We start from the raw sequence: 22,795 nt of genomic DNA on the forward strand, positions 1-22,795 counted from the left end.
GCCTGTGATCAGGGCCATCTTCCCCAGCTGCCCGCAGCCGGCCCCGCCCCCCGCCGCCACCCACCCCAAGTTCCCCATTCACCATCAGGTGATCGGAGCCTGCCAGCTGGGGGGAGGGACCAAGAGGTCGGCCATTCTGCCCACTTCCTAGCCCTGCCCCCCACCCCAGTTCCTTGTTTGCCATTGGGCAATCGGAGCTTGCTGAGCTGGGAAAGGAACCAAGAGGTGGTCAGTGTGCCTCATAGTGACTGGCCATCTGAGGCTTGCCTGAGCCTCAGGCCGGCCCTAGGCAGCTGGGGGTCTGAGGGGACTGGGGGACTCCAGAGGGCTGAGGGGACTGGGCACTGCCATTTGTGGCTGTGGAGCCACCACCCACCCCAAGTTCCCCATTTACCATCAGGTGATGGGAGCCTGCTGGCTGGGGGGAAGGACCAAGAGGTAGGCCATTATGCCCACTCCCTGGCCTTGCCCCCTACCCCAGTTCCCTGTTTGCCATTGGGTGATCGGAGCTTGCTGAGCTGGGAAAGGGACCAAGAGGTGGTCAGTGCTGCTCATAGTGACTGGCCATCCGAGGCTTGCCTGAGCCTCCAGCTGGCCCTGGGCAGCTGGGGGTCTAAGGGGATTGGGCGCTGCCATTTGTGGCTGTGGGTGCTGCCATCTTTGAGGGCAGGGCAATCAATTAGCATACTCCCTCCTTATTGGCTGTGGGTGCCACCATCTTTGCGACAGTGTGAGGGTCAATTAGCATATTACCCTTTTATTATATAGGATTATTAATGTAATTCAGACCATTATCAAATTAAAAGAGAAAAAAAACCATTCAAGCATCTCAACAGATATAGGGAAAATAATGATAAAACTGCTTATAGACTAGGAATAGATGGAAACTTCCATAATTTGACCAATCTATGCAGACTTACGCAAATATCATACATCAGCATTGACACTATCAACACTTCCAAAGATAATTCTGGACTTTGTGGTCAGAATAGTTAGAAAATAAAAATCACACACACACACATGCACACACACACAAATAAGGATTAAAAAAAGAAACAAAACTGTTGTTTTGGCAGTTGATATAATAGGCACACACACATGCACACAAATAAGGATTAAAAAAAGAAGAAACAAAACTGTTGTTTTGGCAGTTGATATAATAGCCTAGGACAGTGATCAGCAAGCAATTGCCCAAAGGCCAAAACTAGCTGGCCACCTGTTTTTTAAATGAGGTTTTATTGGAACACAGCCATGCCATGCTTATTCATTTAGGTATTGTCTATGGCTGTTTTCATGCTACAATGGCACAGTTGAATAATTGCTAGAGACCATATGGCTCTCATAGGCTAAAATGTTTACTATCTGGACCTTTACAGAAAAAAGATTGCCAACCTCTGGTCTACAGTCTAAAACTATTAGAAATAATGAGACAATGTAATAAGTTTGTCAAAAATGTCAACAAAAATTAAGTGCATTACTTTATTTTCACAATAAATACCAAAAATATGTATATCACATATTTATACTTACACTAGGGGCCCAGTGCATGCATTCATACACCTTGAAAGGAATTGTGGGCTGTGAGGCTGTGGTGGGCACAGGTGTGGGTCTCGGCCCATCCTCTGCACGCCCACCCAGTCCCTCCCACTGCAGTCCCCAGTCCCCTCTCTCCTGGCACCCTGACTCCAGCTGCTGCCACTCCCATGCACTGACAGCATTGGCCCTGCTCACACCTGCTGATGGTGCAGAGCGATTGGGGCTGGCGCTAGCAGCGGGTGCAAGCAAGGCTGGCACCTTCAGTGGGTGTGAGCTGAGGCTGCTGCCCCAATCACGCCTTAGGAGTAGGGGGAGGTGGAGAAGCCCTCAGGGGTGATTGGGGCTGGCAGCCACTGCTTATACCTGCTGACAGCACTGAGCAATCAGGACCGGCACCAGGCACCATCAGCGGGTGCGAGCAGTGGCTCCAGTCCATGTTCTGTGTGCACCCCTTGGTGGTTAGTGCACGTCATAGCGATGGGTTGTTCAGTTGTTTGGTTGTTCTGCTGTTTGGACTATTTGCATATTAAGGTTTTATATATATAGATAATAAAAAAATTTTAGAAATAGAAATAAAAGTAACAATTTTAGAAATTATATTTTTAGTATTATTAAATTTAATCAAAGAAATTGAAGATTAAAAGGATGAGGAGAGAGAGAGAGAGAGAGAGAGAGAGAGAGAGAGAGAGATCACACTCAAAGATAGGAAGACTCAATATTGGAAAGATTGCAGTCTCCTCAAATTCAACTTAAATCCTAACACAACTGCAATAGAAGTTCTCATGAAATGTGAGAACTTGCTATATATTTTTTTAAAATAGCAAAGACCTATAACTACAATTACTCAATCTAGCAAAGCTATCATTTGGAATTGAAGGTCAGATAAAGAGCTCCATGTAGAAGAAAAAGGTAAAGGAGTTCATCATCACCAAACCAGTATACCAGTATTACATGAAATGTTGAAGGGTATTAGGAGGAGGAGAAGAAGAAGAAGAAGAAGAAGAAGAAGAAGAAGAAGAAGAAGAAGAAGAAGAAGAAAGGAGAAGAAGAAGAAGAAGAAGAAGACAGGGAGGAGGAGGAGGAGGAGGAAGGAGAAGAAGAAGAAGAAGAGGAAGAAGAAGAGATAAAAAATATGAACAATAAAATGGCAATAAGTACGTATCTATCAACAATTGAATCTAAAAAATCAAAATAAACAAGAGATCTAATGAACAAAATAAATTGATGAATAAAATAGAACCGGAGGAATGGAAACATGGAACAGACTGATGAATCTCAGAGGAAAGGGGGGGAGAGGGCGGGAAAAGATTAAACAAAGAACTTATATGTATATATGCATTACCTATGGACACAAATAATAGGGTGGTGAAGACCTGGAGTGGGGCTGGAACTGAGTAGAGGGGAGCAGTGGGGAGGGGGTGGGGGGAAGAGAACATTTGTTATACTCTCTATAATAAAAACAATATTATAAAAAAAAACAATATTTAAATTAGAATACTATTGAGACACAGATAGAAAAAGAGACCATTAGAACAGAAAAGTAAACTCAGATAGACACATATAAATATGGAAACTTGATCAGTAGCAAGTGTGGCATAGGAGTTTAGTGAGGAAAAGGAATATCATTTAGAAAATAGTAGATAGGAATTGTTTGTCAATAAACATATGCAAATAATTTTAGGTATATTAAAAATCAATTTTTAAGACAACATATGAAATAATTAAAAACAAAACAAACCATAATAAAACTAAGGTAGAAAATTATTTCATTCAAAGTACAAAATGCATAAAACATAGAGGAAAATTTGTTATGTCTGAGTGCATTAAAATTAGAATATCTGTTTATCAAGGTGCACCATAAAAATAGTGAAAACACAAGTCATGGTCACAAAGTGGTCATTTCCCACTATCAACCAACAATGTGTTAGTGTCCAAAATATTTAAAGAACTACCCCCAAATAATACAAAGCCCAAAGAAGTTCCAATAGGAAAATAACCCCAACCAAAACAAAATGGCAAATATACTTGTGAAACATGTGCTTATCTCATTAGTTAGTGTTCAATGCAAATAAAAATTACAATATGGGCCCAACTGGCTTGTCTCAGTGGATAGAGGTAGGGCTGTGGACTGAAGAGTCTGGGGTCCAATTCCAGTGAAGGGCATGTGCCCAGGTTGCAGGCTTGATCCCCAGTGGGGGTGTGCAGGAGGCAGTCGATCCATGGTTCTCTCTCATCATGGATGTTTCTCTCTCTCTCTCCCTCTCCTTTCCTCTCTGTATGTATATATATAATTTATTCTATATAATAAAAGGGTAATATGCAAATAGATCAAACGGCAGAACAACTAAACAACCAATCAAAGCATAATATGCTAATGATATGCTAAGGCTGCTCAACCGCTCACTATGACATGCACTGGCCAGGGGGCAGATGCTCTGAGTGGTAGGTTAGCTTGCTGCTGGGGTCTGGCCGATTGAGAGAGATGGGCCAGACATGCCCTGGAGCCCTCCTGCGGTCCCTCCCCGGCCCGATAATGCACTGGTGGGGTCCCTCAGCCTGGCCTACACTCTCTTGCAATCTGGGACCCCTTGGGGAATGTTGGAGAGCCGGTTTCAGCCCGATCCTGCAGGCCACTCCCCTTGGGAGGGCACCAGATGCAGGGCTCATGGTTGGCGAGCGCCAATTGGGACTGATTGGGCGCGACCCTGTGGCAGGCACAGTGGGGCCGGGATGAGCAGGAGCAGTAGTAGGAGCTGCAGGTGGTGTTGAACTGCAGGTTTCAGCCCGATCCCTGCAGGCCATCCAGAGGGACCCCGCCCATGCACAAATTCATGCACTGGGCCTCTAGTATATATATGTATGTGTATATATATATATATTACAATATGGACCATGGACCATTTCACATCTACCAAATGCACAATTTTAAAATATTGAAAATAACAGCTCAGAAACGTTTATTCTTTGTCATCACCAGTATGGATTCACACAATTATTGCAATCCAGTATTTCATCACTAGGTATACACCCAAAGGAAACTCCCAAGTGCACTGGAAAACAAGTGCAAGAATGTTTAAAGCAGCAGTGAATTGTAGCAACAAATACCTAGAGACAGGATAACGGAATGAAACATCCATCAGAATAAATCTCCAAAGCAGGATGTTGAGTGAATAAAGCAAGGCCCACAAGAGTATAAACAGTATGATTCCATGAATAAAATATCCAAAACATGCAAAACTAAACCTATCATGGTTAGAAATCCATATACATTATATACATCTGGTAAACCATGAAAAACATCAAGGGAATGGACAGTCTGAAATATAATGCCTTATTCACTTCCATGTGGCTAAATAACAGGATTGTTGATGTTTTCTTTCTTACCAGGAATGACTAGAAGCTGCTCCTTAACTTTGTTATTTTAATCTGTACATATAAGTTAGCCATACTCTGGTGCAAAGGGTACGATTTTATAATACACTAGAGGCCCGGTGCATGAATTCGTGGGGGGGGGACCCTCAGCCCGACCTGAACCCTCTCCAATCTGGGAGCCCTCGGGGGTTGTCCTACTGACGGCTTAGGCCCACTCCCCGTGGTTCTCTGCTCTCTGTGTGGCCTGCCTGCTCCACACCACGGCGATGGGCAAGCAGGCCCTGCTGGGTGCTGTCTGCAGGCGTGCTTGCCTGCTAGTGGGTCACTGTGGAGACGGCCAAGCAGGCCCTGCTGTCTGCTGTCAATCTGCGCTGCTCACCCTGGAGTCGCCGGTTTGGCCCTGCCTGGCTCCCCAGGCCCTGCAGCAGCCACGGCCGCTGCGGGTTTGGCCCTGCCTCCCTTTCTGGCCCTTGAAGCAGCCTTGGGGACTGCTGACCAGGCCCTGCCCCAGCACAGGACCATGTTTCTACAAAAGGTTATGGTTAAAGGTTTCATGTTCAAATGAATAAAGGTTCATTCCAAATATCACAATTTAACAACCAGATACTCATTTTAAAATATTTACTTTTATTGATTTCAAAGAGGAAGGGAGAGAGAGAGAGCAAGCGATAGAAACATCAATGATGAGAGAGAATCATTGATTGGCTGCTTCCTGCATGCCCCTCACTGGGAATCGAGCCCACAACCTGGGATGTGCCCTGACTGGGAATTGTGACCTCCTGGTTCATAGGTCAACACTCAACCACTGAGCCATGCTGCTAGATATTCATTTTAAACCCTCCATTACAACTCTGTACCAACCTACCCCCACATATGTGGTCACTAACAATTTTTTGATAGCTGAAAACTTTGATGTGGCATTCAATCTCCGGATTTTACATAAGGTAGGCTAAAATAGAAGTAAAACAAATACCACCACATACTATTTGTAATTCTTTTGTTTTTCAAAATCACATTGGAAAATGTGCTGTATCCATTAACCTTTTTGCAAAGAGCAGAAGGTAAGCTAGTTAACATTTGACAGCTTTGCAGAGTCTATCAACTCCATGAAAAATCACTGCTACCTCTATTTTCTGTCAGGTGCACAGTTTCTTACAAGGAGAGCCATTACTATCACTGTGTTTTACCTCTCCAATCCCTCCTGTTCTGTCAGTAAATGTAAATTGAAAGAGATCTTGACTTATTACCATATGCATTTTAATTTTCTCACTCAGTAACCTCATATTGATCAGTAGCTTGCTAATGGTTTATTTTGTGCACAATAAATGCATTTTGCAGTTCTTGTAAATAGCACGATAGTCCAGCGTTAACTATCTTGACTAAACACTGAGCAAGAAAAGGCTAATGGAAACAACACATCCCTCTTTGGCCTTGGAAATTATTTAGCATGTTCCCATAACCACGGAATGATTAAAAATGATGATGGTATCATGAAATATTTGTGTAAGGAACAACAAAGATGCAGCTGCAGTAATAATAATATGGTAGCAGAGTCTCAAAGGGAAAAAGGTGAGAACAGTTTTCAGCCTAGAGTGTAATCAATCAGTAAGTGGTTGTCCTCTCTGGCATGTAATTAATAGCCTGGGATTTCATTCAGTAATTGTCTATTACATAAGACTTCCCCATTTGCTGAGTTCCCAGAGCTCACTGTCAGTCCTGTACAAATGCAGGCCATAGGACATACAGCCTTTCCAAATTTCTTTTAAAGACACCCATACATATTTTATATAATTCTCAGCACTTGTATCAGTTGGGATGATTTCAACTTCAGGTAACAGCCTTAATTAGCATATACATATATACATACAAACAAGTCCTCATTTGAGTTTCCCAGGTTAGTTAATGCTATAGTTGGACCATATCAATGAAGAAGGCTTTCCCTGTCTTTTAACCCTGCCATCCTCAGTCTCTTGATAGTTGTTCTCAGGCTTGGCTCCTTGTAGTTGTTAGTAACCCACCTACCATGGTCTCAGATAATAATTCCCAAACAATTGAAAGACAGAAGGTGGTAAATTCATTAATTTTTTTTGCCTGCTTTACTGAGATATAAATTATACATAACTTTGTGTAAATTTAAGGTGTACAATGTAATAGCTTGATATATGTATATATTGTGAAATGATTACCACAATAAGGGTAGTTAACACATCTATCACCTCACACAGTTACGATATTTTTTGGTGTGGTGTGAGTTTTTAAAATCTACTCTCCCAGCAATTTGCAAATATACAATAGAGTATTATTAATTGTAATAACCCTGATGTATGTTCTATTCTCAGAAATTATTCATCTTTATAACTGAAAGTTTATACCCTTTGACCACCTCCTCCTCCTAAACTCCTCCACCCCGGAAACCACCAACCTGCTCTTTGTTTCTATGAGCTTTGTTTTTAAAGATTCCATTTATAAGATTATTCAGTGATTCCTTTATCTGTCTGACTTATTTAACGTAGCATATGCCTTCAAGTTCCATCCATGTTGTTGCAAATAGCAGGATTTTCTTCCTTTTTAATGGCTGAGTAATAGTCATGTGTGTGTGTGTTTGTGTGTGTGTGTGTGTGTGTGTGTGTGTGTGTGTGATTTTCATATATTTGTTATTGTACCTAACACTGCAATCAACACGAGAGTGCAGATATCTCTTCCAGATCATGATGCCATTTCTGCAAATACATACCTAGAAGTGGAATTACTGGATCATATAATATTTCCGTTTTTAATATTTTAAGGAACCTCCTTTGTATTTTCCATAGTGTCTCTGCCAATTTACATTCCCACCAACAGGGCACAAGGGTTCTCTTTTCCCTACATTCTCAACAACACTTCTAAAGGTGCTAAGTGACATCTCATTGTAGTTCTGATTTGCCCTTCCCTGCAGATTAGAGATGCTGAGCATCTTTGCATGTGCTTGTTGGTCATTTAAATAGGTTCTTTGGAAATCATAATGTCTATCCAGGTCCTTTGCCCATTTTTAAATTGGATTATTTTTATTTACTATTAAGTTGTATGAGTTCCTTGTATATTGTGGATATTAACCCCTCACAAGATACATGGTTTGCTAATATTTTTTTCCCACTTGTAGGTTGGCTTTTTGTTTTGTGGATCACTTTTAGTTTGTCGTAGTCCTTATTTTTGCTCTTGTTGCTTGTGATTTTGGTGTCATATTGATAATTGAATGGCCAAAATCAATGTCAAATTACTTATTATCTATTTTTTCTTTCAGGAGTTCTATGATGTCAGGTTTTACACTTAAGTCTTTAACTTATTTCAAGTTAATGTTTATGGAAAAAATAGTGCGAGGAATGAGTACACTTTTGTATCTGAATAACCAGTTTACCCAACACCATTTATTGGAGGGACTGTCTTTTCTTCATTGAACATTCTTGGCTCCTTTGTCAAAGATTAGCTGATTATATATGCATGACTTTATATCTGGGCTCTAAATTCTGTTCCAGTGGTATGTGTCTGTTTTCATACCAGTATCATAATGTTTTGATTTCTATACCTTTGTAATATAGTTTGAAATCAGAACATGTGGTATCTCCAACTTTATTATTTTTTCTTAGTATTGCTTTGGCTATTTAGGGTCTTTTCTAGTTCCATATAAATTTTAGAATTATCTTGTTCTATTTCTATAAAAACGCTATTGGAATATTGAGAGGGTTTACATTGGATCTATAGTGGCTTTGAGTTGTATGGACATTGAACAAGGTTAATTCTCCCACATAAAATGTATATATTTTCACTTAGTTGTCTTTAATTTCTTTCATCAATTGTGTAGAGTTTTCAGTGTACAGATCTTTCTTCTCCTTGGTTAAATTTATTCCTAAGTATTTTATTCTTTTGATGCTATTTTAAATGGTATTGTTTTATTTCTTTTTCAGATAATTTTATTGTTAATACAAAGAAACAATACTGATTTTCATATGTTCATTTTGTGTCCTGTAAGTTTACTGAATTTTTTATTAATTCTAACAGCTTTTTGGTTGAGTCTTTAGAATTGTCTATATATAAAATCATATTATCTGCAAATAGAGACAGTTGTACTTCTTTCTTCCTGATTGAGATGCCTTTTATTCTTTCTTTTCTAAGTGCCCTGGCTAGGACTTCCTGTAGAATAGAAGTGGTCCTGTAGAATAGGAGTGTGTACCCTTGTCTTGATCCTGATCTTAAAGGAAAATCTCTCAATATTTCACTGTTGAATACAATGCTAGCTGTGTTTCCAGGTCAGATGGTGCTGCTGGCTTGACTCGCTTGGTGTTCAGGCAGGGCAGCAGGCAGAACTATGCAGTTGGACAAGGCCTCGGTCTGTGCTCTGTGATTAGGTGAGGACACAGACTAAGGACAGAGCTGCAGGCTGTGCTCTGCTGCCTGGTGGTGAGGTCGCTGGCTGGGCTCTTTAGTTGGACAGGGCCTCTAGCTGTATTTTACAGTTGAGTTGGGATAAGAATGCTCTGTGTTTCTGTGTGGTCATTGTCAAAGCTCCTTTGTTGGCAGGGGCAAAAGTCTATACTTTGCAATTGGGCAGGATTGCTGGCTGTGCTACCTGGCCAATCAGGCCTCAGGCTGCATTCAGCAATCTGTCAAAAATATAGGTTGGGCTCTGCAAGTAAGTAAAAGCACGGGCTGGGTTGTGAGGTTGTCCAGGGTCACCGTTCAGGCTCCTTGGTTTTGCAGGGCCAGAGGATACACTTAACAGGTTATCAGTACTGCTGAGACGTGAGGGTCCCACCGACCCAGGTGCTCCCTGCCCACGCATGCCTGTAGGATGGGTCTGCAATTCCTGGTCAGTAAGACTAGAGGCTCTACATAGCACTTGTATAGGGCTGTGAATTTGCTTCATTGTCTGGGTAGGCCCATAAAACTAGCTTTATGGTCAGTGAAGATCATTAGTTAGGGACCTCAATTAGGTACACTGGCCACTGAGTTCTCAGGTCGGATGCAGCCACCAGATTGGCTCTGTGGGTGGGCATTGCTACTGGCTAAAATCTCTGCTCAGGCACCATTGCAAGTGTCACTGTAGGATACACTCTGGAGCTGCCCAGGTTCTGTTACTGGCTTCCTGGTCAGACAGAAAGTTGGAGGGTCTACTCATCATTTGGACAAGATGGCAGATTTTCTTCATTGGGCAGGCTGGGCAATAGAATGTGCTTCATGGCCAGTACAGCTTGTTGGCTGGGAACCCTGGTCAAGCAGAACTGACAACTGAGTTCTCTGGCTAGAAGAGACTACCAGCTCAGCTCAACAGATTGGTAGAACCTCTGGCGAGGATCTCTGTTCAGGGGCTGCTGCAAGAAAAAATGCAATCTGACAAGATCTGAGTGCCAGTTATTATAAGCTCTGTCCTACTTCTCTGTCTCAGTATGATCCACAGTGGTCAAATCCCAGTGATCTCTGTGAGGCAAGACCTAAGTGGAAAACATTTTTCAATGACGGAGGAGCTGGATGTTCATTTTCCCACTGGAGAAACCATAGGCCCCAGGGTGCTCTCTCCATGTAGGAATGTGCCAAGCTGGAGGATGGGCAATCTATCATAATGTAGCCACTCTTCATACCCTCCTAATGTGGTCCTTCTCAGTCTCTGTGGTCCAGAAGATTGCTCAGCCTCACCCTCACATTCTAGGAGTTTCTTAATGGTGTCATGTCTGTGGACAGTCAATATTGGTCTCCTTGTGAGGGGGACCAAAGTTCAGACCAACCAATATTGACATCTTGATGATGTCATTCCCTCTAGATTCATTCTTTGTCTATCTTTTTTTTTGAACAAAAATCTTTTTTTGTTGTTGTTTTGTTCCCCCCTCTACCAACAGACTCTCTCTAATTTCTCATGATTCAGAATTGGGTAACACTCATTCCTACACCTGTCATCAACAATATCAATGGATTGACTTAGACTAAGATTTACTACCTGGCTTGCTGTCAGCTGAAAAGCAGAATGAGCTAATATAGGAATAAACTCAGTACTCTGGGCAGTTGGCTATTAAGTTGGCAACCAAGATTCTGCTATAAAAGTGGAAAGAGCTGTATAAAATCCAAAATCATATCTGCTCATTTGACTAGCATATCAATTTTTTCTCAATGATTTACAAGAAAGAAATCATTATAATTTTTAAACAATTTCCCCAAATCTCTAAGTCCTTTAGTAAAATTATTTTTCTTCTCATATCTCCTTTTTAGATTTAAGCAGGAGAGTGTTTTAAATTATAGATTATTTGTAAAAGGTCTAAACAAATGCAAAAAAGCCAATATGTAGACACTTTATAGTATTTCTCGAGGAAGGTATTTAGACTTGATTAAAATAAGAACATAGAGCAGAGGGCAACAATTTGTGTGTGTGTATTTTTTAAATCAGCATTTTGTGCAAAAAGAATTCAAAAGGAAATTCAGGGAGAGAGATTGAAAAGACATTTTACTTTTATCTATTCATTATATTTCCCTCATCATGCTCTTAAATGGAAATGTATGTATACTATAATTTACATTGGGACTTGAGGATAGATAAAATGTGTGACAAATAACTCACTAAGTTCCTAGAACTAATTCTCTGCATTTACAAGCAGTTTTCAGAAGCTTTTTGAGTCTCTCAGTGGCATAAAATGTGTAAAAAGGAAAATAAATATGGGGAAAAGAAACATTCATAGTGTACTTACTGCAAGTCTGGTGCAGGACTAGGAATTTTTATATACCTTTTTAAGGGTTCCCTGGATAACAGAATTGAAAAAATACAGATGATCACTACCATGTTTTTTTGTTTTTGTTTTTTTAAATATATTTTATTGATTTTTTACAGAGAGAAAGGGAGAGGGATAAAGAGTTAGAAACATCGATAAGAGAGAAACATCGATCAGCTGCCTCCTACACACCCCCTACTGGAGATGTGCCGGCAACCAAGATATATGCCCTTGACCGGAATCAAACCTGGGACCCTTCAGTCCACAGGCCGATGCTCTATCCACAGAGTCAAACCAGTTAGGGCTGCCATGTTTTATTTGGAGACATTGTTGTTGTTGATCAGAGAAATGATGTGATTGCCCTATTGCTCACTGTGTGTGTGTGTGTGTGTGTGTGTGTGTGTGTGTGTGTGTGTGAGAGAGAGAGAGAGAGAGAGAGAGAGAGAGAGAGAGTTGGGAATCAAACAAATATGTCTCTGACCACACAGCTCATACCTGTCTCAGGAGAGTCCCAGCCGTGTGACTTCATCTGCAAGATTCCAAAAAATGTGTAGGAAAATATATGAAACAAGTAACGAAATTTAGATAAACTCCACTTTAGCTATACAAAAATTGGTTAAATTTCTGCATTAAATAATGAAAATAATGGTGAAGTGGAATATTTTGTGTTTTGCCAAAGAAGTCTTCAAATTTCTATGGTCCTTAATTGCTGTAAATCGAGAGTATGAGAGAAATTCTATTTCTTTAATATCAAAATTCAATGTGGACATGTTCAGCTTTTAGAACATACGCATTTTTATGTCTAGAGTTATAGAACATAATCTCTTGGAATATACACTTTTGATGTGAATTTCAAATAAGAAAACTGAAAATGTAGGAATGGTTACCTTCTAAGATAGACTGTGGAGAATAAAGTGATGAGGAGGGTTGTCAGGGGAGGGAAGTGATGGTGGTGGTGATGGAAAAAAACACCTTGAAGGGAGGCTGTATCAGGCACTATTCCCACATGTTTCACATCGCAGCTTAGTGTGCCAGGACCAGGCCACTCACCGCATGACAGAGGGAAGTGTGAATCTGAGCACCACTGAAGGGGGGATTTTCCCCAGTGTCTCAGCATTACCAAACCACTACACAGCAAAATTCCCTTATTCAAAAAACTGTATCTTCTTTTTCAGGTTTACAGAGTTCGTCAGCCGAATATATATATTGCACTGTAAAAATGCATAAACAATGTAAATATTAAAAACAATTTTGAAGATGATCATGCAGATTATTAGAGTGTAATATAAACACATGAATAAGGGTTCAGTTCATTTTCCTACACAATTTTATTGCCTACATTTGCTGATTTCATCAGTTGTGGAAAATATAATGACAAAGAACTGATATTTAAAGCTATTACATGCATGTGAAACAAATTTAAACATATAGAGTTAAAGTCAGGAATCCAAATAAAAGTTAGCTAAAAAAAAAAAAAGAGAGAAGGTATTTATAACAATACCATATTTAAACAACAACAACAACACTAGGACATTAGGCACTTAAAGCATTTATTCACTAGTTTTAAGTTCTAATAGACAAATGTAGACAATAGAGATCATTTTCTTGGCATATAATTAATTAAATTGGTCAAACTGAAAACTTTCTAATTGAGGAAACTGCTGCTACGGTGAGAGAGATCAGGGAGGTATCCTCCACGTCCAAGGAGATCACATCATTAGCAGTGCATTTTACCTCTCTTTGTGGTCCTTCACTTCAAAGTTGTCACATATAGAGAAATGTTATATAGAGGATAATGGTAGAAAAAGTTTTTTCTGGGTTTCATTATTTTTATCTGAAAGGTCTTTCATTAATTTATCTCAGTGGGAAAGAGATCACCTCTTGTGAGGCAATTCCTCTGTACCATCCCCATGGCCCCCAGCACTTTTACCTTGGTTTGATGTATTTGTGTTTATATTGCTTTTAGAATGTAAATTTGACTGGGGTTAGGATCCTTGTCTGTTTGTTTCATTCAAGAAACAATAATTGATCTTGTGACAAATATTGTAAGACCCTAAAGATGAATAAGACAGACCACTTGTGGTCTAATTAAGGAGAAAGATAAGAAAGCCAATAATGATGACTGTATCTGGAGAGATATGAACAAGAGTGGAATTCAAAAATATAAATTCAGTCATATCAGAAATCTGACAGGAAAATGCAAAGCAGACAGTTGGCAATTTTATTCAAGGGTTGGAGAAAATTTCACTGAGGCAGTGGAATTTAGGATGAGCCTCAAAGATAGGCATCCAAGGAGGAAAAGAATTTTGAAATAAACAGCATTGATCAAAGTGCTACACTATGACAACTGTGGCATGTCTAGAGAGCTGGAAGAAATCCAGTAAGTTTATAGTGTAGGGTGTGCAGTGCTAGAAAGTTTGCATTTTATTCTGAATCCATTGAGGAATTTTTAGCTGTGACAAAATTAGATTTGTTGATCAGAGGATAAGATCAATCATGTGGTCCTGTGGTAACTGTAAAATATGTGAGGTCAATCAGACTGAATTAGGGAATTTTTGGTTGTAGTAACACAAAATTTAACCTAAGTTCATTTATAGCTTAAGGATGGTTAATTATCTGATAGACAGTGGAATTTTGTTATGGGTTCAGTCAGGGCTCCATTTCTCTCTGAGTCCTCATTGACTTCCTTCTTGAGCTGACTTTTCCACAGGCTGGCTTCTCTTACGGTACAGGATGGCTGCCATTAGTGATTGGGATTACATATTTACTTTTTTCACATTTGAGGAGAAGGTGTTTTTTCTACAATGATTAAACGATTCTGAGTTTCAGTTTTCGTAACCCAACTTTGACTTTGCAGCATGAAGGAAGAGATCATGCATACTGGTTTTTGTTCATCAAAGCCAATGCCTAGAGCTGGTAGTCACGTTGATCCTAACCATACTGGGAGGTTACACAATGGAGGAGGCTTGGTTTCCAAAGGAAATTATGAATGTTTAAAAAAAAAACACAGAGAAGGGAAGGAAGAATGGCTGCTGGGTGGGCAATGAACAAATATACATAAAAATATACTGTTATCATTGAGAGGCAAGAAATGACAGAAACTTGAATTTATATATTCAAAGTAGAATTGGGAGCAGTGGAAAGTTTTGAAAGTGTTAACTGATTGACTCTGACAGGTGTGGAAAAAGGAGAAATGAAGAATGACTTCTAGTTTTGTGGTTTGGGTAAATGGAAACTTGGTCATGGCATAAATGAAGGTAAGAAAAATAGAACAGAATTAAGTTTAGAAAAATGAGAAAAGAAAAAGGTAAGATTATGAGCTGTTTGAAATTTATTGAGTTTAAGGTACTTGTCCAAATTGACAAAATTAATTTAATAGATGGAGGTGAATTTCTACATACAGATCTTGACTAAGACAAAGATATAGATGAAAGTAGAGATTAATGGTAATGTAAATAAAGGTAATGAATGAGAGTAACAGGGATACTTTTGTTGAGTGAAAGATAAAGGAGCCAAATACAGAGTCCTGACAATGCTGAAATTAAGAGATTAATTGAATAAGAGTAAAAAGTAGCATTGGAGACTAAGAAAGAAGTACTCGTATGTATAAAGCAGAACCAGAAGATTGTATGGGATTTTAATGCAATGGGAGTGAGAATATTAGGAAGAAGAGAGTGGTCATCTATATATTACTTAAGTTTATGTAATTTTATGCATTTTAAAAAGCATGTCTAAGGCAGAAGTAAGCTCTTTTAGACAGAATGTTAAGGAAAGGCCTCTCTGAGGAGGTGATGATTAATCCGAGACTTAATTTTTAAAAATTAAGGAAACATTCAAATTTTGGCAGACAATATTTTCAGGTATTCAGAACAGCATTTGAAATGAACTTAAAATGGGTAAAGAATGGCCAGAAGGCCAACATGGCTGGAGATACTTCTAGAAAGATAGACACAGATCAGAGAAAGAAGAGACTTATAGACCATGGAATTTAGACAGGAGACTTTACTGCAAGTGCAATGGGAGGTTGTTGAAAGGTATTGAGCAGAAAATAATCACCTGATTTACATTTTCAAAAGAATTTTCTGGTTCTTACCTGAAAGAAAGTTTACAGGAGGAGGAAGATGAATGATGATCAGTTGGCCATCTATCAGAGGAGTCCAGGTGAGGAAGAAGGTGGTATGACCTAGGATATTTGTGGTAAAGAGGTGAAAAGTTTTCCTATCCTGGATGTGGCGGAGTTTAAAGAACTTGCTAACATGGAATGGAGAGAAAGGGAGTTGTCAAAGTGATTTCAACGTACGGGTCTAGATGTGGACACTGAAACAAGAGCTAATTGGAAGAAGATGGGATGAATATTTCTCCTTTGGTGCAGATGTACCTTTTATGTTTTGTAAACATTTAAGTGGAACTATTGAATAGATTAGTGTGAAGGGGAGAGGAGGGTTTGGGACTAGAGATATAGGGGCCCTGAATGCAGTCAGGCAGTTAGAAAACAAACAAACAAACAAAAAAACAAAAAACTCCACAAAACGAACAGGCTGAAGTCAGCAGAATCCATATTTAGAGTTTGGAAAGAAAGATCTCAAAAAGAAGATTGAGAAAAAGTCTTATTTGTAGTAGGAGGGAAAACTTGAGGATGTATTGTCCCAGTGGACAAGTGAAGACAGTGATTCACGAAAACCAAAACGAACAGGCTGAAGTCAGCAGAATCTATATTTAGAGTTTGGAAAGAAAGATCTCAAAAAAAAAGATTGAGAAAAAGTCTTATTTGTAGTAGGAGGGAAAACTTGAGGATGTATTGTCCCAGTGGACAAGTGAAGACAGTGATTCACGAAAACAGGGAGCATATTCTGTTTTAAATGCTTCCAAGAGCTCCAAAACAAGAAGGACTGGAAAATAATGATTCCATTTGAAGAATCCTGTGAGAAAATTTCATTACGTTGTTGGGAATAATATGTTGGAGAAGATTATGAAAGAATTGGAATTAAGGGATTGGAGGTAGCAGACACAGAAATCTTTCTTTTTTGATAACATTTTCTAAAAATGAGAGGATAAAAATGGCAGATATAGTTCAATAAGGCTGTAAGGTCAAGGAGTGTTCGTTTTTGTTTTTGTTTTTATGTTTGTTGTCTTAGTAGCAGAGCATGCTTGCTGGCAATGGCAATTTTCTTGTGGAGAAAAAATAAATTGATGATACAACTTTAAAGTGTTTGAGTGGACCATAAAGGGATGTCAGCCACAAGTGGAGGTGTTGGCTTATTTGTTGGCTTAGTTGTTGGGACTATTAATATAAAAACACTCAAACCTGTAAAGAATTTTTGTGAGTTTATTTGAGCCAAACTGTGACAATTGCCAGGAAGCAGAATCTCAACAGATTGGGATAATGCTCTGGAGAATGGTGGTTTTTCACCTTGTTTTATACAGTACAATCAAAGGAGGGGATGTAGGTGAGTTACATGAAATCCATTGGTGATAGATAAGAGAGGAGGGCAAAGGCAAAACAGGGAAACCTCTGGGATAAAAAGTAAAATGATAGACACATATTCTTTTACTTAGGTGGGTACAGGATAGTTAACAGTCAACATTTAACATGGTAACAATGAAAATGAAAGAATTTATGGTCTCTGTCCTGGTGCCCAGGCACATTTGGTTGTGTCCCGAGGGGTCGATACAACTTTAAAGTGTTTGAGTGGACCATAAAGGGATGTCAGCCACAAGTGGAGGTGTTGGCTTATTTGTTGGCTTAGTTGTTGGGACTATTAATATAAAAACACTCAAACCTGTAAAGAATTTTTGTGAGTTTATTTGAGCCAAACTGTGACAATTGCCAGGAAGCAGAATCTCAACAGATTGGGATAATGCTCTGGAGAATGGTGGTTTTTCACCTTGTTTTATACAGTACAATCAAAGGAGGGGATGTAGGTGAGCTACATGAAATCCATTGGTGATAGACAAGGGAGGAGGGAAAAGGCAAAACAGGGAAACCTTTGGGATAAAAAGTAAAATGATAGACACATATTCTTTTACTTAGGTGGGTACAGGATAGTTAACAGTCAACATTTAACATGGTAACAATGAAAATGAAAGAATTTATGGTCTCTGTCCTGGTGCCCAGGCACATTTGGTTGTGTCCCGTGGGGTCTGGAAAAAGGGAAGTTACAAGTGACTCTGACATTTCATACCTATGTTATCTTAGATGGAAAAAGACAATAGGCCCAGGTAAGGTAAAGATTGACCTTGTCAGGGAAGATACTGGCCTAGGATATGCCTACCCACCATAACGCTTTTAGTTAAAGTTTTAATTTCAGACCATCCTTAGTGGTTACTTTAGGTCTTTGAGTTTGCAAGATTGCCATGCAGGCCTTCCCTGAGCTTGTCAGGTTAGCATGTAGCCCCTTTCATCCACAGGACTATTCATCCATTTGTGGAGGAAGAAAAACAACACATGTACATAAGCTGAAAAATTGATAGTTTTATTAACGGGAAGATGATTGAATTATATTCTGATTGCTTCTTTTTTTTAATCAGGGAAGCAAAAATTAAGTTATTAGTTGAGAGTAAGGAATTTTATTTGGAAAGTATTAAATTTGGTTATCAGTTGGAAATAATGGCAATGAAGCTTCTATTGAAGCTTACAACTGGCCAAAATTACTGTTAAAGATATACTTAGATAAGATGGCAAGATGAAAGTTAGCAATATGACTGAAGTAGGAAAAATTAAAATTCATTGGAATAGTTAACAACAAGGTCCCAGTTAGTTCTCTTTATTAATGTACTCCTTGTTCTCTGTTTATGTTTCCCATATCTGTATGCTTCCCCCACTTCTTTAAATAATTCTCTCCAGCAGAACATTAGCAGAAGAATATGAGACCATAAAGATTAAATCTTTATTTTCATGAGAAATTTCTAGAGAAATGTTTGTCTGGAGAGATGACTCCCAGAGAATATTGTACTCTAGACTTATTTGCAGATACAATCTATTCATGTTAATTTTGTCCCTTTTAAAAATGAGAAATCAAAAGTTGTTTGTATTCAGTTATAGATTGTCAATAACAAAAAGGAAACAATAGCAAAAGACTGCCCTGTGATTAAATCATCTAATTGTGAAAAGCCCTGTTACTTTATTGTAAGCACACCTTGTTCACTACACAATGCCTCTTGATGAAGTCCTCTGGGAAATAGTAGTTTTAGAAATTTCTCATGCAGATTCTGTAGATTTGTACAACAACAATTTGACTCTTACATTACCTTTGAAGATGAAGCATTTAGTTCAATGGAAGAAAAATTAAAATCTAAGACTTTTGGCGAATAGAAAAAAATGACAGTATCCTTGATCTTGGTTCAACACAGATGATTGCTGCTCAGACTTCTAAGACACATTTGCATGTCCTGAATAAATGTCTCAGAAAGGCAAATGATACATTATTATGCATGTGATTCTTACATTCTAAGGGGAGGGATATATGTTAATGTACTTCCAAGGTTATTTAATGGATACTGATTTGATGGAAAGGACTTCACCACTGCCATTTAGTTTAGCAGGAGCAGGTAAATTAAAGCTAATGAGTATTCAGATCCTCCATGAAGGGCAAGAAAAAGAGCTCTTGTCTGCTGAGGGGCTTTTCAATAATGAGACATAACAATGAATAGCTGTTCACAAGAAAGTGTCTCCAATTTCCAACTCATACTTGAATGAACATGAAGGTAGTGCACATAGCCTAGTACATTCTCAGTAAAATTTTAGATGTGAAGAATAAATGGCTACTCCTTTGTCAGTCAACATTTCTTTTTTACATTTACATACAAGCCTTTTTTACATGTATTTTTTCTTTCTATGGCCATTAAATTTTATTTGTAAGGGCATTTTCTGCTGCAGGCAGAAAAAAAAGAAATAAAGAATAAACAGAAAAGTGATTGCCTTCACCTAACAATATCAACAATCACACTAAATGGTCTAAACATCCCAGATAAGAGGCACAGATTGTTAGTTGGATTTATTTATTTTTTAAATTTATTTTTATTGTTGAAAGTAGTATAGATGCCCCCCTTTTTTCTTTAAAGTAATACTTAGCTATCTTTTGCTTATAAGAAATTACTTTAAATATAAAGACATAAATAAGTGAAAACTAAAGGCATCAAAAATGTTATACTATGCTAGCATTAATCTAAAGAAAGTGGGAGTGGATATATTAATGTCAGCCAAAGTAGATTACAAAGAAAATAATATGTATTGTGCTTCCATAACTGTAAAGGAGTCAAGAAGGCAGGACAATTCTAAATAAGAGGATTGCATCTAATAAGAGAGTTTCAGAATATATTAAGGGAAAATTGATAGACCTATAAGGAGGAGGTAATTTCATGATTAAAGTCACAGATTTCAATACTCTCCTCTCAATAATTAATAGCTCAAGTAGACAGAAAATAAGGAAGGATCTAAATGGCATGAACAATACAAGCAATGAAATTAATTTGGTTGACAATTTTAGAATAATCTGTTCTCAAACAAAAACCACACTGCACATTTTATTTTAAACTGCATAGAATATTTATCAAGATCAACTCTAAAACAAGTTTCAATAAATTTAAAGGACTTAAGTTATACAGAGTATGTTCTCACACCAGAATAGAACCAAGTTTGAAATTGATAACAAAAAGATATCTGGGTAATCCACAAATATTTGGAAACTAAATAACATACTTCCAAGTAACTTTAGATCAAACAGTAAATCAAAAGTAACATCAAAAGATTTTGAACTGAATGAAAATAAAGTCACAGTACATCAGTCTTTGTTGGATGCCACTAAAGCAGTACATTGAAAGAAATTTATAGCTTTAAATGACTTTATCCTATATAATAAAGAGGTAATATGCAAATTGACCATCACACCCTCGCACAAGGTGGCCACCCCCAAGTGGTCACAAGATGGCAGCCACAAGATGGCCAGCAGGGAGGGCAGTTGTGGGCAATCAGGCCAGCAGGGCAGGGCAGTTGGGGGTGACCAGGCCAGCAGGGGAGGGCAGTTAGGGGGGACCAGGCCTGCAGGGGAGGGCAGTTGGGGGTGGCCAGGCCTGCATGGAAGGGCAGTTAGGGGCAACTGGGCTGACAGGGGAGAGCAGTTGAGGGTGACCAGGCCTGCAGGGGAGGCCAGTTAGGGGCAACCATGCCGGCAGGGGAGGGCAATTGGGGGTGAGCAGAACCGCAGGGGAGGGCAGTTGGGGGTATCAGGCTGGCAGGGGAGCAGTTAGGATTCTATCAGGCTGGCAGGGGAGTGGTTAGGGGGTGATCAGGCTGGCAGACAGAGGCAGTTAGGGCAATCAGGCAGGCTGGCAGGTGAGCAGTTGGGAGCCAGCAGACCCGGATTGTGAGAGGAATGTCTGACTGCCTAAACTGGCAGTCAGACATCACTTGAGGGGACCAAGATTGGAGAAAGTGCAGGCTGGGCTGAGGGACACCCTCCCCACCCCAGTGCATGAATTTCATGCACCAGGCCTCTAGTTAGAAAATAAGAAAGTCTTAAATAAATGACATCCATTTCTACCTTAAGAAACTAGGGAGGGTGTCTATAAAAGAGAAAATGTAACCCAATATAGATGAGAGGAAATAATAAAATCAGTGTGAAAATAATTAAAGTTAGAGAACAACAACAAAGATAAAATCAATAAAACCAAAAGTTGGGTCTTGGAGAAAGTAAAAAACATTGATGAGAACTATCCTGATTGATCAGGGAAACAAAGAAGAAAAACAGATTACATAAGAAACAAGAAATATGATATCGTGACAGAATAACAGATATTAAAACGTTAATAGTGGAATATTTTGAACAAATATTTGTCAATAATTCAAACTTAGGTGAAATAAACAAGTTCCTTGAAAGACAATGCTAACAAAGCTCTCTCACCAATAAACAAATAACCTGAGTAAATCTTTCATCAATTAAAGACATTGAATTAAAAGACTTCCAACAATAACAACTCCAGGTCTAGATGGCTATATTAATGTATTTTACCAAACATGTAAGAAAGCAATAATACCCATTCTATATAACTTCTTATAAAAATTGAAAAACAGCATCATTAGTCATTAAGGAAGGGACCAATTACAATCAAAATGAGATATCACTTGAAGTGAACTGATGTTTGTCTCCCCAAATTTTATATGTTGAATTCCTAACCCCCAGGTGACAGTATTTGGAGGTGAGACTTTTGGAAAATAATTAGGTCATGAGGGTAGAGACCTCATAATAGGAATAGTGCCCTGATAAGAAGACATAAGACAGATATGATCTCTCTGTTATCCCTGTAAAAATACAGAGGAAATGGCCATCTGCAAACCAGGAAGAGAAACCTTTTCAGGAACCAAATTGTTTGGCATTTTGTCTAGAGACCTCCCAGCCTCCAAAACTGTGAGAAATACATATTTATTGTTTAACCCACACAGTCTATGCTGTTTGTTTAATCAGTCCAAACTGACTGAGATACCACTGCACACAAAGTAAAATGGATAAAATTAGAAGCACTGATCATACTAAGTGCTGGTGAGAAAGTGAAACTCTAATATTCTTTTGCTTGATATTTAAAATGACAGAATAACTTTGAAAAACTGTTTGGCAAAGTTTCTTAAAACGTGACCCCATACACTTACTACATGATTCAGACATTCCACTCCTAGATATTTAACCCAAGAGAACTGAAAGCATATATCCATACAAAGACTTCCAAACAAATGCACACGACAGTTATATATTTGTAATAATCCAAAACTTGGGGGGTGGGGGTGGGAAGCCCTTAAGTAGCTTAATGTATAAACAGTAGTGTATCCATATAGAATAATGTTCAACAATATAAATAAAAGAGATAGAAATGTACACAACCACATTATCATACTGAGTTAAAGAAGATAGACAAATTATATATACTGTACTAGAGGCCCAGTGCATGAAATTCGTGCATGGGGGGGGGTCCCCTCAGCCCAGCCTGCACCCTCTCCAATCCATGACCCCATGGGGGATGTCTGACTGCCAGTTTAGGCCCAATCCTGGCTCCTAATTGCTCACCTGCCTGCCTGCCTGATAGCCACTAAATGCCCCCCCTGCTGGCCTGGTCACCCCCAACTGCCCCACCCCTGATGGCCTGGTCGCCCCTAACTGCCCCCCCTCCAG

Source organism: Myotis brandtii, unplaced genomic scaffold, assembly GCF_000412655.1.
Source record: "Myotis brandtii unplaced genomic scaffold, ASM41265v1 scaffold365, whole genome shotgun sequence".
NCBI classification, from domain to species: Eukaryota; Metazoa; Chordata; class Mammalia; order Chiroptera; family Vespertilionidae; genus Myotis; species Myotis brandtii.